Genomic DNA, 12,515 nt, shown 5'->3' with positions numbered 1-12,515 from the left:
TATGACTAAAATAAAAAATATGAAAGAGCTTGCTAGAAAATCCCCAAACCTGAAAATGATAGATATTACAAATGTTTCAACTTCTCTCACTTCTTATTTTAGAAAAAAGATCAAAACACCAGAACTATTAAAAAAATAAATCCATGTTAAAAACTAAATGATAGAAATGATCACACCTGAAATTATCTCTGCCAATGTTCAGGCCTTATACTCAATGAAACTACCTGCAACCTCGTCTTTAAGTTTTCCTTTTTCACTACGTCAAAGACCCCACAATCACATCATTGAAGACCCCTGAATGTACACAGGTGTGTGACTTTATTTACTGTAGATATATAGGTCACAGAAGAGGTGATTTGAATAATGTATTCTGACCTCAGCCCTTTTCCTTTTCTCTGTTTTCCCCCTTGCTGTCTGCCCCTGACTGCCATGTGCTGAGTAGCTTTGTTCTCCCATGCCCCTCTCCTATGAAGTTTCTACCTTCTGTATAGTCAATCATGGACTGAAACTTCTGAAATGGTAAGCACAAATAATCCCTTGCTTCCTTAAACTGATTTATGTCAGATATTTAGTCATAATAACAAAAAGCTATCACAATATTCTCTAAAATAATATTGTAACTATATTTTTGCAATTTATTTTTTTATTTTTAACTTTCTCTCCTTTAAGTTCTTTAATTTTTGGTATTGATATTGTAAGACTGTGTGTCTCACCAAATGCTCTGAGGAGCTGACTACAGTGAAGATCCAGGAGGGAACACACCGGACAAGTTGTTAAAGTAAAACAGACTTTTATTAGTCTGGCCAGACAGCACTCTCCAAGCTCCAAGCTTAGAGAGGAAACTGGCTCAGAGTCCAAGGCTATTTTTATAGGGGGTTGCAGGGGAAGTTGGCAAGCAGAAACACAAAAGTGGAGGAGAGAGATAAAACAGAACTTTTACAGATTGTCTTTAAGATAACATATTCAGATATGGAGTTGGGCAACCATGATGGAACACTACACACACAACAGACCTTCCTGGCACAACAACAAGCACATCCCTGGAATTTGATGTCTACCTGGTGATCCGTAACAGAAGCAGACAAGTTGGGGCCCTATTACAAAATGGAGTAACTGTTGTTCAGTCTCACATTCCCCACTGATTTTTCCCGTGGCTGTGTAATCTTATACAGCATTATCTTGGTATTCTTGTCTCCATCTTTCCTCTTTCTCATCTAGCTCACTTAAAGGATGATATTTGGCCTGTTGATTCAAAATCATTAGGTGAACAGATCCTATCTGGGCCCTTACATTGGCCATAAGCTCATTAATAATACATGGGCTGAAAGTCAAAGCTAGTAACAAGATTAACAGGGGTCCAGCAAGGGCAGAAACAAGGGTAGTCATCCAGGGAGACCAGTTAAACATTGACTGGAACCATCCCTCCTGTTTTATCAATCTATTATAACTTTCTTGTAAATGTTTATTTGCAGTGGCCAGGGTTTCTCTTATTATTCCAGATTTGTTAGCATAATAGCAACATTGCTCTCCTAGGGCTGCACATAGCCCTCCCTCTTTCATAAACCTGAGGTCAAGTCCTCAGTGGTTTTGAAGGACCATCTCAGCCAGAGAATCAACTTGTTTTTGCAAATGAGACACTGACTCAGTAAGTAGACCTAAGACCATTTTTACCTGTTGGGCAGGGGTCTTGAAATTAGAGTCTTGCATTCCTATTGCAGTCACGCCCAGAGCCACTGATCCCACAATGCCTGTTGCAGTTAATACAGGAATCAATGCTGGGTGGTGCTTCTCTGAGGTGTGTGCTCTCTTAGTTAGGTATTCCCAACCCTGGTCTTCATATATAGTGACTTGGGGTAAAGTGTGGACCACTACACATACCTCAAGTTCCTGACTGAGGACTGTCATGGATAAACAGGGAGTTATACCATTTGTACATGCCCACCATGCATTGTTTCCAGCTTTTAAATATTTTTCATTACTGATGATGGGTGTCTGATAAGAACATATACTGTCCAGATAAGAAGATGTAACACTTGGATTTTTAACACATGACCCTTTTCCTTTTATATACCCAATTGACAACCTCAGTTGTTTCCAATCACACTCATTCTGGTCAGCTTCTGAGAAGGTGCCATTTACTGCCAACCCTACATAATATGGGGGACATGGACTCAAACACAGCCAACACCCTTGAGTAAGATTGGAGCTAGACTCATTTAACAGGGTGTACATGGCATCCAGGGTTTTTAGGTATGGTTGGATTGGAGATTCAGGAGCAGCTAATGACACATTATAGGTTCCTTTTGCCTTTTCTTTTTCTTGGGGGCCGGAGACCCTATAAATGTTGCCTACCGGTTTAGGCAGTACTATTACTGGGCTACACTGAATGAAGAGGTCAGTCACAGGGTCCTTTCCACCCACATAAAGTGCCACCATCCAGGATTTTCCTTTTTCCCAATCTTTATATGGATTCTGCCATTGTTTTAAGGTTAGCTTGATGGGATTACATTTTCCTTTGGAACATGAACCACTTGGTGTTTATCATTCCAAGGCCAAATACACATCATTATTTTTCCATGGGGCAATAGATTCACAACCCCAATGATGACAGTGGTTTCCTGGTCCCCCATCACACCTTTTACTTTTTCCTATGGGGCAGGCATAAATATCTATATCTTGGAGGGGTTTTTTTCCAACTTATCATCTGTTCCACACCTCCCTCTGCAGCCCCCTTTACCCATCTTTCCAGATGAAACTTTACTCTTTGATCCAGCCCCTCCACCACTAATGATTGGAAGCCCCAGAGAACACAGGTCTATAGTAAAATGGGGCTGTCTATCAGTAGTAATGGTGGCAATGTGAGCTCCTGTTAAGGCATTTTTCAAGGACCAAGTCCAGTTCTGGGGAGTGTGGCTGGACAACACCAGCTGGAGTCCAGATCCTCCTTCCATTGGGGCTGGTAAGAACAGTAGCCCCAAGAACCCCCATATTGTCCAAACTAGTCTTTGATCAATCTTATCTTGAGGGGGTCCTTTGTAATCCAGTCGATCTGCCATGTTGACATTGTTTCCTCTGGGTGTGCTGCCTTTAAATGGCTGTGGTGGATCCAGGAAGAGTGTCCAGCTACCTTTATCGCTGAGGGAGTCACCAGGATGACAGGAAATGGTCCCTTCCAGCGGGGTTCAAGGGTTTTGGAGTTAAACCTGTAAATGAAAACCAAATCTTCCGGCTTATAGGGTAAGGGTTGCAAAGGTTTTTCACTGGGACCAGGCATAGTTCCTTTAACTCCAAATCAACCAGAGGGATGATTGGGGGAGATCACCCATAAATGATCTGGAAGGGTGACAGATTTAGGGGCGGCTTACACAGAGTATGAAGGAGGGCAAAGGGGAGAAGTTCTACCCAACCTTGTTCAGTCTCCAGCATAATTTAGTTAGAACTTCTTTTAAGGTTCAATTTGCTCTTTCTACTTGTCCTGAACTCTGAGGCCTATAGGCACAATGAAAATTCCATTTTATCCCTAAAGCTTTACTGATGAATCGAGATAATTTAGCCATAAAGCCTGGGCCATTGTCGGACCCCAGAGCTAAGAGCAAGCCAAAATGAGAAATTATTTCTGTCAAGACCCTTTTGACTGTTACCTTGCGTGTCTCTCTCTTAGTAGGAAAGGCTTCTATCCATCCTGAAAAAGTATCTACAAAGACTAATAAGTACTTGTACTCATACATGCCGGGTTTCATTTCAGTAAAATCCAATTCCCAATGTTCTCCTGGAATTAATCCTCTATATAGGACCCCTGGGGGTCTGGTCACCCAGTTTGCTTTTACCCTGATACAGGTGGGGCATCATCTCACTAGGTCTTTGGCCTTTTGTGCCATTTCCTTGCTGACAAAATGGGGTTGCAGAGCAGCCATCATTCTTTGCTCACCAAGGTGGGTGGACCCATGCAGTTCTTATAGCAATGTGTCTGCTATAGTGGCTGGGAGCACCACTTTTCTGTCCTTCATTGTCCACCATCCATGTTTACCTTGGGTCCACCACTTTTTGGTCATTTCCACCATTTCTTCATCTGTGTACTCTGGTTTCTCTGGCAGCACTGGTATGGGGAGCAGAACCATCTGTTTCCCCACTGATTTTTGGGCAGCCTGTTTTGCTGCCAGATCAGCTGCATTATTACCAATCACCTCAGGGCTAGCCCCCTTTTGATGCCCATGGACATGGATGATAGCAACCTCTCATAGCAGCCAAATAGCTTGTAATAATGTCAATATCTCAGTTTTATTTTTAATTGTCTTTCCTTCAGAGGTCAGTAGCCCTTGGTTTTGATAAATCTCCCCATGCACATGGGCAGTGCCAAAGGCATAACAGCTGTCAGTGAAAATATTTATCCTTTTATCTTTACCTAGTTCTACAACCTTGGTCAGAGCAATCAACTCAGCCTTTTGTGCTGACATCCCTTGGGGCAGCCCTTGCTCCCATTCTGGAATTAGATAGCCACTTGCTAGGGGAGCTGTTTAATAAGGGTTCAATGTCATAGGGAGTGACTAAAGTCAAATCCTGTCCGAATGTCAGTTTGTCAGCCTCTTGGGTTAGAGCAGCTGCTGCTGCTACAATCCTCAGACAGGTGGGCTACCCGTGAGCCACTGGGTCTAGCCTTTTCGCGAGGTACACCACCGGCTGCTTCCATGGTCCCAAAGGCTGAGTTATCACTCCCTTAGCTACCCCATTCTTCTCTGCTATATACAGAGTGAAGAGCTTGGTTATGTCTGGCAATGCCAGGGTTGGTGCCAAAGCAAGCATAGTTTTAAGCAGTTGGAAAGCCTGCTGGCAAGCCTCAGTCCATTTGAGGGGTGTATCTCCCCCCATGGGGGCTTCATGCAAGGGTTTGGCAATTTTAGCAAAACCTGGGATCCAAATTCTGCAATACCTGATTGCCCCTAGGAATTCATGCACCTGTTTCTTTGAGCTTGGTTCTGGAATCTGGAGAATTGCTGATACCCGTGATTCTGCCAGCCTCCTCTTCCCTTCCTCAAGAATATAGCCCAAGTAGGTTACCTTGGTCTGGCAAAGCTGAGCTTTTTTCCAGGATACCTGATATTCCAGGTCTTGGAGAACTTCCAGGAGGCCCTGGGTGGCTGCAAGACATTCTTCATTGGTTGAAATTGCCACTAGGAGGTCATTTAAATATTGAAGAATAGTTGCTTGGGGAAAATCTCTCCTTACCACTCATAAATCTTTGCTGAGAGCTTCCCCAAACAGAGTGGGAGAGTTCTTGAATCCCTGTGGCAGCTAGGTCCATGTCAGCTGCCTGGTAGTCCCAGTGTCTGGGTCAGTCCATTTGAAGGCAAAGAGGGGTTGGCTCACTGGTGTCAAAGGTATGCTGAAAAATGCATCTTTGAGGTCTAGTACTGAATACCACACATAGGCAGGAGGGATGAGACTCAGCAGAGTATAGGGGTTTGGTACCATTGGGTGGACAGTCTCCACCCAGCTTTTCACCTCCCACAAATCCTGTACCAGTCTGAAGTCTGAGGTGCCAGGCTTCCTCACAGGAAGCAGGGGAGTATTCCAGGCTGACTGGAAAGATGTTGGGAGCAATGCTACATAATTCTAGGGATAAATCATTTGGTTAGCCTAGTTCTCTTGCCTACAGCCCAGCTACAGAATAACTCCAGTTTGGCCTCCGGTCACAACTGAGACTTCAGTGATCCAGTGATGCTGTGATTCTCCAGGACAAGAAACATCCTGGGAGAACAAACACCTGCTCAGTTCCTCATTGTTCTTGGACTGATTAACATCTTGTTTGCCGGAGATGTACTGAACTCTCTGCAAGCCTTCCGTTACACCTTGTTTATCCCAATGTGAACTATTGAACTCTCTGCAAGTCATCTGTTACATTTGTTTCTCCCGATGTACTGAATAAAAGGTGTGGTAAGCTGGGGGCTTTTGTCTTTGCTGCCCAGAGCAGCACTGATCAGACCCAAAGCTCAGCTTCTTCTCGGTCTCATTTTTCTACCTTTCCTGTAATTCGCCGTGTGCTGCCGTGGCTCGCAGGAGACCAGGACTAACTGCAGAGGTTCTGGTAACGTCCCCTTCCCCTGTCCCCTACAGAAAGAGACCAATATACTGGCCTCTTGGAATCGGTGGATGTGCTTAGAGATTCCTACTTTGGCCTCCAGCCAGAGGGGGTATTGTAACACATGGATGGGGGCAGCAGAGGCCAGCAACCAGACCACCACCAAGGCATGGTGGTTGGCCAGCCCAGGTGGATTGGTTTCAGCCCATACCCTGGGAAACTTTTTCTGAAGGTAGTCCCATTTTTGTTTGGGGGGCTCTGCACCCTCCCTTAGCAATCTAGATTCATCTTCTAGGGGAACCATCACCATAATGGCAGAGGGTGGCTTAAGCTCAAAGGTCCCTCTTTCAGGCTCAAAGGAAATAATAGCCCCCAACTTTTGTAGCAAGTCTCTTCCCAGCAATGGGTATGGGCACTCAGGGATAACTAAGAAGGAATGGGAGATGGTGCCTTTTCCTAGATTCACAGTCTGTCTAGTGGTCCAAGGGTAGGAGGCCACTTTCCCAGTGGCTCCAGCAATGGAGGTTTTTGAGGAAGTGAGGGGTCCAAGGGGGGGTCTTCAAGACAGAGTGGGCTGCACCAGTGTCCACAAGGAACAGAACATCTGTTCCCCCTATCTCCAAAGTCACCATAGGCTCACTAGGGTTAAGCAGCCATGAGCCTTGGCCCCGTCACTCTTCTTCATCTACTAAGAGGATTCCACCTTTTTCCTTTTGGGCCTCCTTTTTTCTTTTTCTTTTTAGTTTTTCACAGTCCTTCTCAAAATGGTCCTTTTCCTTACAATAGGCACATTGATCTTTCTCTAATAGGGGTCAAATCCTTCCCTTGCTCCCTCCCTTATTTTTGAGTCTTTCTTTCTGGACAAATCCTCCATCAGCCAAGGTGGCTATGGTCACTTTTCCCAGCCCCTTGGCCATCCTCTCTTCTGGGGGATCTCTATTGTTAAATGCCTTCATGGTTACACTCATCAACTTTTCTCTATCCTCTCCCTCAAATCCTTCTAGTCTTTGCAGCTTCTTTCTAATGTCTGGGGCTGACTGGGTAACAAATGCCAAATTTATTGCCTGCTGATTTGCAGGGGCATCTGGATCAATTGGAGTATATGTACAGTATGCTTCCAATAGATGCTCCAAAAAGGCAGAAGGGGATCCCTCTGGTCCTTGAAGGACCTCACTTACCTTGCTCAAATTGGTAACCTTCCAAGCGGCTCCCCTCAGGCTGGCCAGGAGATGCTGACAATAGTTTTGGAGAGCTTCTCTCCTGCCCAAGGTACTAGTTTGCCAGCGGGGTCAGGTGGATGGGAACTGTGCTTCCAGATGGGCTCACTGTTGGTCATCTAGGGGGCCTTCCAATCAACCTAGTACCAACCTCACAGCTTGTTCCCAGATCCTTTCCCTCTCCTCTGAGGTAAAAAGGGCCTGGAGGAGTTGTTGGCAGTCATCCAAAGTAGGATCATGGGTATGGAAGATAGATTCTAGGAGAGATATTAGGGCTTGGGGCTTCTCTGAGAAGGGAGGATTTTGATGTTTCCAATTATATAAGTCACTGGTAGTGAAGGGGATATAAATATAGTGACCTTGTTCTGTTTCCCGAAGGGACAAGAGAGGGGCTGAACTAATTTCTCCAGTGGGGACCTTGCAAGGTCCATACGCAGCCCCAGATCGCATGTGCGGGGGAGAAGTCACAGAGTTCCGGGACTGGGGTCCCTCAGGGAGAGGAGGATAGAGAGGAGTAGGAGCCGAAAGTTGAACAGATGGAAGAAGGGAAGGATTGTGGGGTCTAGAGCGGGAGCCATCTGAGGGGGTGGAGGATTCCATATAGGGCAGAGGCCCTCCTAAGGGATCCAGGGTGTCAGATTCCTGCAAGAGAACTGGTTTAGGAGCCCGGGGTTTAAGTTCCCGGGGCCCTTTCGGGGCAGCAACTAAAATGCGAGTGCCTGTTTGGAGGGAACAGCGCTGCAGCCAAGCCGGAGGTTTCTCACAAGCCTGTGAACCCAGGTGTCTATGTAGGGAAATTGGTCCGGGTGGCCAGGGTGACCAGTGACTTTGCCCCAAACCACCCGGCAAACACTGGGGTCAAAAGTCCCTTTGGCTGGCCATCCCTCCCAGAAAGCTGGCCATTCCAGTTGGCACGGGGAGCGGAGATTTCCACAAGAAAATTTCACCCCATATTCATCTTCTTGTTCTGGAGAAAAAACCAATTTAAAATTAGTGAGAAAGCAGTCAAGTGGAGTGGACCCGGTAGAACAGGTTCCTCCCATTACTCTGCTCCTAATGAGGATTGGAAAAAAAAATGTAAAATCAAACGCACAACAGATACAACATTAACATACAAAAGACAAGACAAACAGGCGCCATGGCAAAATGAAACTAAATCTTCCCTTGTTCCTCCTCAGGAACCTCAGGGTCAGGGGAGGCTTCCTGGCTCATTAGCCACCTCATGCCTGACTTAACAAATGGTTGCAACTGGCTGAAAGCTTACCTCCTGAGGTTTTCTGAGGTCTGTGCCTGAGAGTCTCCTGCCGGATCCCATGGAGTCTCAGTCGAACCGGGGGTTCCTACCCAGGGATCTCGCTGGGCCCTCCAGAATGTAAGACCGTGTGTCTCACCAAATGCTCTGAGGAGCTGACTACAGTGAAGATCACCTGGGAGGGAACACACCGGACAAGTTGTTAAAGTAAAACAGACCTTTATTAGTCTGGCCAGACGGCAGTCTCCAAGCTCCAAGCTTAGAGAGGCAACTGGCTCAGAGTCCGAGGCTGTTTTTATAGGGGGTTGCAGGGGAAGTTGGCAAGCAGAAACACAAAAGTGGAGGAGAGAGATAAATCAGACCTTTTACAGATTGTCCTTAAGATAACAAATTCAGATATGGAGTTGGGCAACCATGATGGAACACTACACACACAACAGACCTTCCTGGCACAATAACAAGCACATCCCTGGAACTCGATGTCTACCTGGTGGTGCGTAACAGAAGCAGACAAGTTGGGGACCTATTACAAAATGGAGTAACTGTTCAGTCTCACAATATGTGTCTTAGTTACCTTTCTCTCACTGCTGAGACCAAATACCTGCTACTCAAAGTTAAAGGATAAAAAGGTTTATTTGGCTTACAGTTTGTAGAGGTTTCAGTCCATAGTTGGCTGGCTCCAAGTCAGAGTAGCACATGCCAGAGAGGCATCACAGAGGAGAAAGTGTTTATTGCAGGCAGAGATAGCAAAAACAGCCTTTTTGAGTGGGTAGAACTCACACCTTTAATCCTAGTGCCCCTTAATCCTAATGCCTTCCCAGCATTGCACCATGAATCATTCACACACCCTAGATCCAGCCACCTCTGAAAAAGTTCAATCTATGACCACATGAGCCCCTGGAGGACATCTAAACACAAACCATAACAATATCTTTCACTATTAACACAGACCTCACAGTACAGTACCTCAGTTGGAACTTGTTAAATTGAGTTTTAAGTTAACAATGTTAAATATTGAAAAATAAAATATGTAAGGGTCAAGAAATATAAGCTAAATAATATAGCAGCATGAGAAAATTTTTTAGCATATATTCAATTTTAGCATATTAAAGTATAATGTATTCAATTTTAATATTAACATATAAAATAATTTATTCATCAGATCATTTATTGCCTAAAAGTTTCCTGTGTATCAGAGTCAGACACTACAAAGTTAAATATTGTTTTCTAGTATCATTAAAATCTTGTAAAGTTATTCAAATTATCTTCAATGTTGGATATTCTTTCAAGTTGGAAAATTTTTTTTAAAGATTTGCAACTTTTGCAATAGATCCAACTATAACTTACAACTTTTTAACTGTTCTTTTTGTTTTTTAGAAATGATGGTCATGACCTTCTATTGAACGTTTTATACTTCTCTTGATTTCAACATGATGCTATAAAATGTTAAAATGCTGACAAAATTTATTGATACTACCTTCAGGTAACTTTTAAGAAGCTCTGTAAACTCATGAATAATATGATGTAACTGTTCATGAATACTAAGTGTTTTATATGACATATTCCTTGTGGAAAAACGTAGGACGCTACAAATAGTGCATAAATTTTTACTTGCTTTAATTAAAGAAATTTATTCTCTAAACTACAAATAATATTTTCAATGGTAATTGCTAAAATAATTTTATCCTTGATTTTGGAGATTATATTTTCCTATTGTTACTATAACAAATTAACACAACATTTGTGGATTTCACAACACAAGTAGATTATATTTATGAAGATCAAAAGTCTGAACTGTATTTTACAGTCTAAAGTCAAGATGTTAGCAGATTGTATTTCTTGTAGAGAGGTTCTGGAGGTGAATTCATCCTTGATATTTCCAGCTTCCAGAGGCGACCTCTACTCCTTGGCCCATGGCACCTTCTTTCCTTTCCAAAGTTCATCACATTGTGCATCTGTGCTCTGCACCATTCATAGCTTCTCTCTGATTCTAACCTTTTCTTTCTGCTTGGAAGAGCAGCAGTGATTATACTGAATCCACACAATGGTCCCTGCTAACCTATGAATCAGAAGCTCTTTAATCCAATTGCAAAGTCCTTGTATATTACTTTGCTGAAACTTCCATAGCAAAATACTGTAGATTGGGTGTCTTAAGTAACAGAAACCCATTTTTTCATCATTCTAGAGGTCAGGAGCTTACTATGATGATGTTGTCAAGTTTGATGTCTCCCTGAACCTGTATTCTCAGTTTGCAGAGAACCATCTTCTCTTTGTATCTCAGGTAGCCTTTCCTATATCATGAATTTCTGGTGTGTCTCTTCGGGTTCCCTTTCCTCTTCTTAAAACTAACAATCAGTTTAGGATGTTCTATGACTTGAATCTTACAAGTCTCCCAGGATCCCAACACTTATTTTAATCTTCTGTGGCCCATCCATTATTTTATTTACCATTTCATCTGCTCCTCTTTCTTATGATACACACACCTCAGTCACAGTTTTGGTGAGCCCAGAAGCTAATCTCAGTCAAAATGAGTATAAAACAAACATCACTGAAAAGCTTCTTTGAAAAGGAGAAAAAAAAAAGACTTGATGAGGTAGCAGGAGACTCTGAGACTAACAACAAAAAGAAAGTGGTATTTCAAAGAAAATGCCAAAGGCCTTACTTAAATTACAGGTTTATTGAAATAGGTGATTCACTTTTATGAAACTAACATTCTATAATATGTGGTGACTGATTATTGAACAAAGCCATTAATCCTTCCAAACTGCTTTCCCACATAGAGAATAAGCACTCTTCATTGAATGACAAGTCTTTGGAGGTTTTTCCCTTCTTCAAAGTGAACACAAAGGAAAAACAGAATTATTGAGGGTCACCAGTTCATTAAGTGTATCTGCACCAAGAGCATCATTCTTAGTGGCTAGCTGCATTGTTAAAACTAAGAAGCCCTGTATTTGTGAAGAGTTGATCCTGCCTACTTCTATGGACATTTAGTGAACTTTTTGAAGCTGTGTTTCAAAAAGTGGCATGTGTTTTCCTCCAGCAAGCACCATAACTAGACAAGTTGAAAAAGTAGAGGATACTGAGGCAAATTATTTAAGAGGATTAATGAGTCACTGTGGCAAGCAATTTAGGTTGATGAGTCTACTGATATTGACAACAATACTTGTTTTTGAATGATATAGTTTTCAGGAGGATGACAATACGACTACTGTTGCCAAAATCTCAGTTACTGAACTATTCAAGTCATTGAATAAATATATGTTGGGAAATCTGAATTGGTCCTTTTGAGTTGGTGTATGTACAGATGAAGCAACTACCATGTGTAGAAGTTTTTATGGTTTCACTATTCATGTCTAAGAGGTTGCTTTTAAATGTAAGAATGGGCACTGTGTCACTCATATAGAAATGTTTTCTGGCCAAAACCTGACACCTGAGGTTAACAATATTTTGCTGGATATGATTTGATTTATCAACCACATTAAAATATATGCCTTTAATTTATGTCTGTTCATGCAGCTCTATGAGAAGTTGAATGTATAGCACATGTGCCTTCTCTTATACATGGGTGAGCTGGCTTTCCAAAGGTAGATTACTGATTACCATTTTTCAATTACACAAGCCACTCCAGAGATGTTTTTTAGAAAAATAGTCACCATTAGAAACACATTTCAGTGACATAGAATGGGCCACAAAACTTGCTTCCTCTTGAGACATATTCAAATTGTTCAGTGAACAAAATCTGTTACTTCAGAGAAGAATGACATGGTGGTTAATTAATGGTCAACTTGAGTGGAAAGGCCCAGCCAAATTGAGTTAGCTGGGATCTAGAGAATGGTATAAAAGGAGAACAGGAGGGGAAGATTTTACAATGATTTCCCTTGGAGAAGCTTCTGCTGTTCTCCTCAGCTGAGCTCTGGTCTTTGCCTTTGCAAAAGGCAGCTGTTGTTCTCTTGGGAGGAGCTCTGGTCCT

General features: G+C 42.9%; 2 long non-coding RNA genes across 6 annotated transcripts in view; one reads left to right on the top strand and one right to left on the bottom strand.

Annotated features, from left to right (window-relative positions):
* Positions 1 to 770: 770 nt before the first annotated feature.
* Positions 771 to 9,311, bottom strand: LOC106009347 (uncharacterized). Of its 2 annotated transcripts, XR_015445910.1 has the most exons (3): positions 9,190 to 9,311; positions 8,558 to 8,720; positions 771 to 3,203 (listed from the first exon to the last, which is right to left on the bottom strand). It is a non-coding gene; the product is annotated as an uncharacterized LOC106009347 (long non-coding RNA). The 2 variants fall into 2 exon arrangements; XR_015445909.1 differs by lacking the exon at positions 9,190 to 9,311 and having other exon boundaries at positions 8,558 to 9,175.
* The window catches only part of LOC147822237 (uncharacterized), a 38,843-nt gene continuing 31,913 nt past the window's right edge, over positions 5,586 to 12,515 (top strand). For all 4 annotated transcript variants that reach the window (XR_015445911.1, XR_015445912.1, XR_015445914.1 and 1 more), the window contains exons 1-2: positions 5,586 to 6,082; positions 9,923 to 10,028. This is a non-coding gene — a long non-coding RNA (uncharacterized LOC147822237). The remainder of the gene's footprint in view (positions 6,083 to 9,922; positions 10,029 to 12,515) is intronic.

Source organism: Heterocephalus glaber, unplaced genomic scaffold, assembly GCF_053883595.1.
Source record: "Heterocephalus glaber isolate CG9 unplaced genomic scaffold, H.glaber_assembly_v1.0 deba00001666, whole genome shotgun sequence".
In the NCBI taxonomy this organism is placed as follows: domain Eukaryota; kingdom Metazoa; phylum Chordata; class Mammalia; order Rodentia; family Bathyergidae; genus Heterocephalus; species Heterocephalus glaber.
Note: the sequence above shows the minus strand (reverse complement) of the source record. Positions and strands in the feature narration are given on the sequence as shown.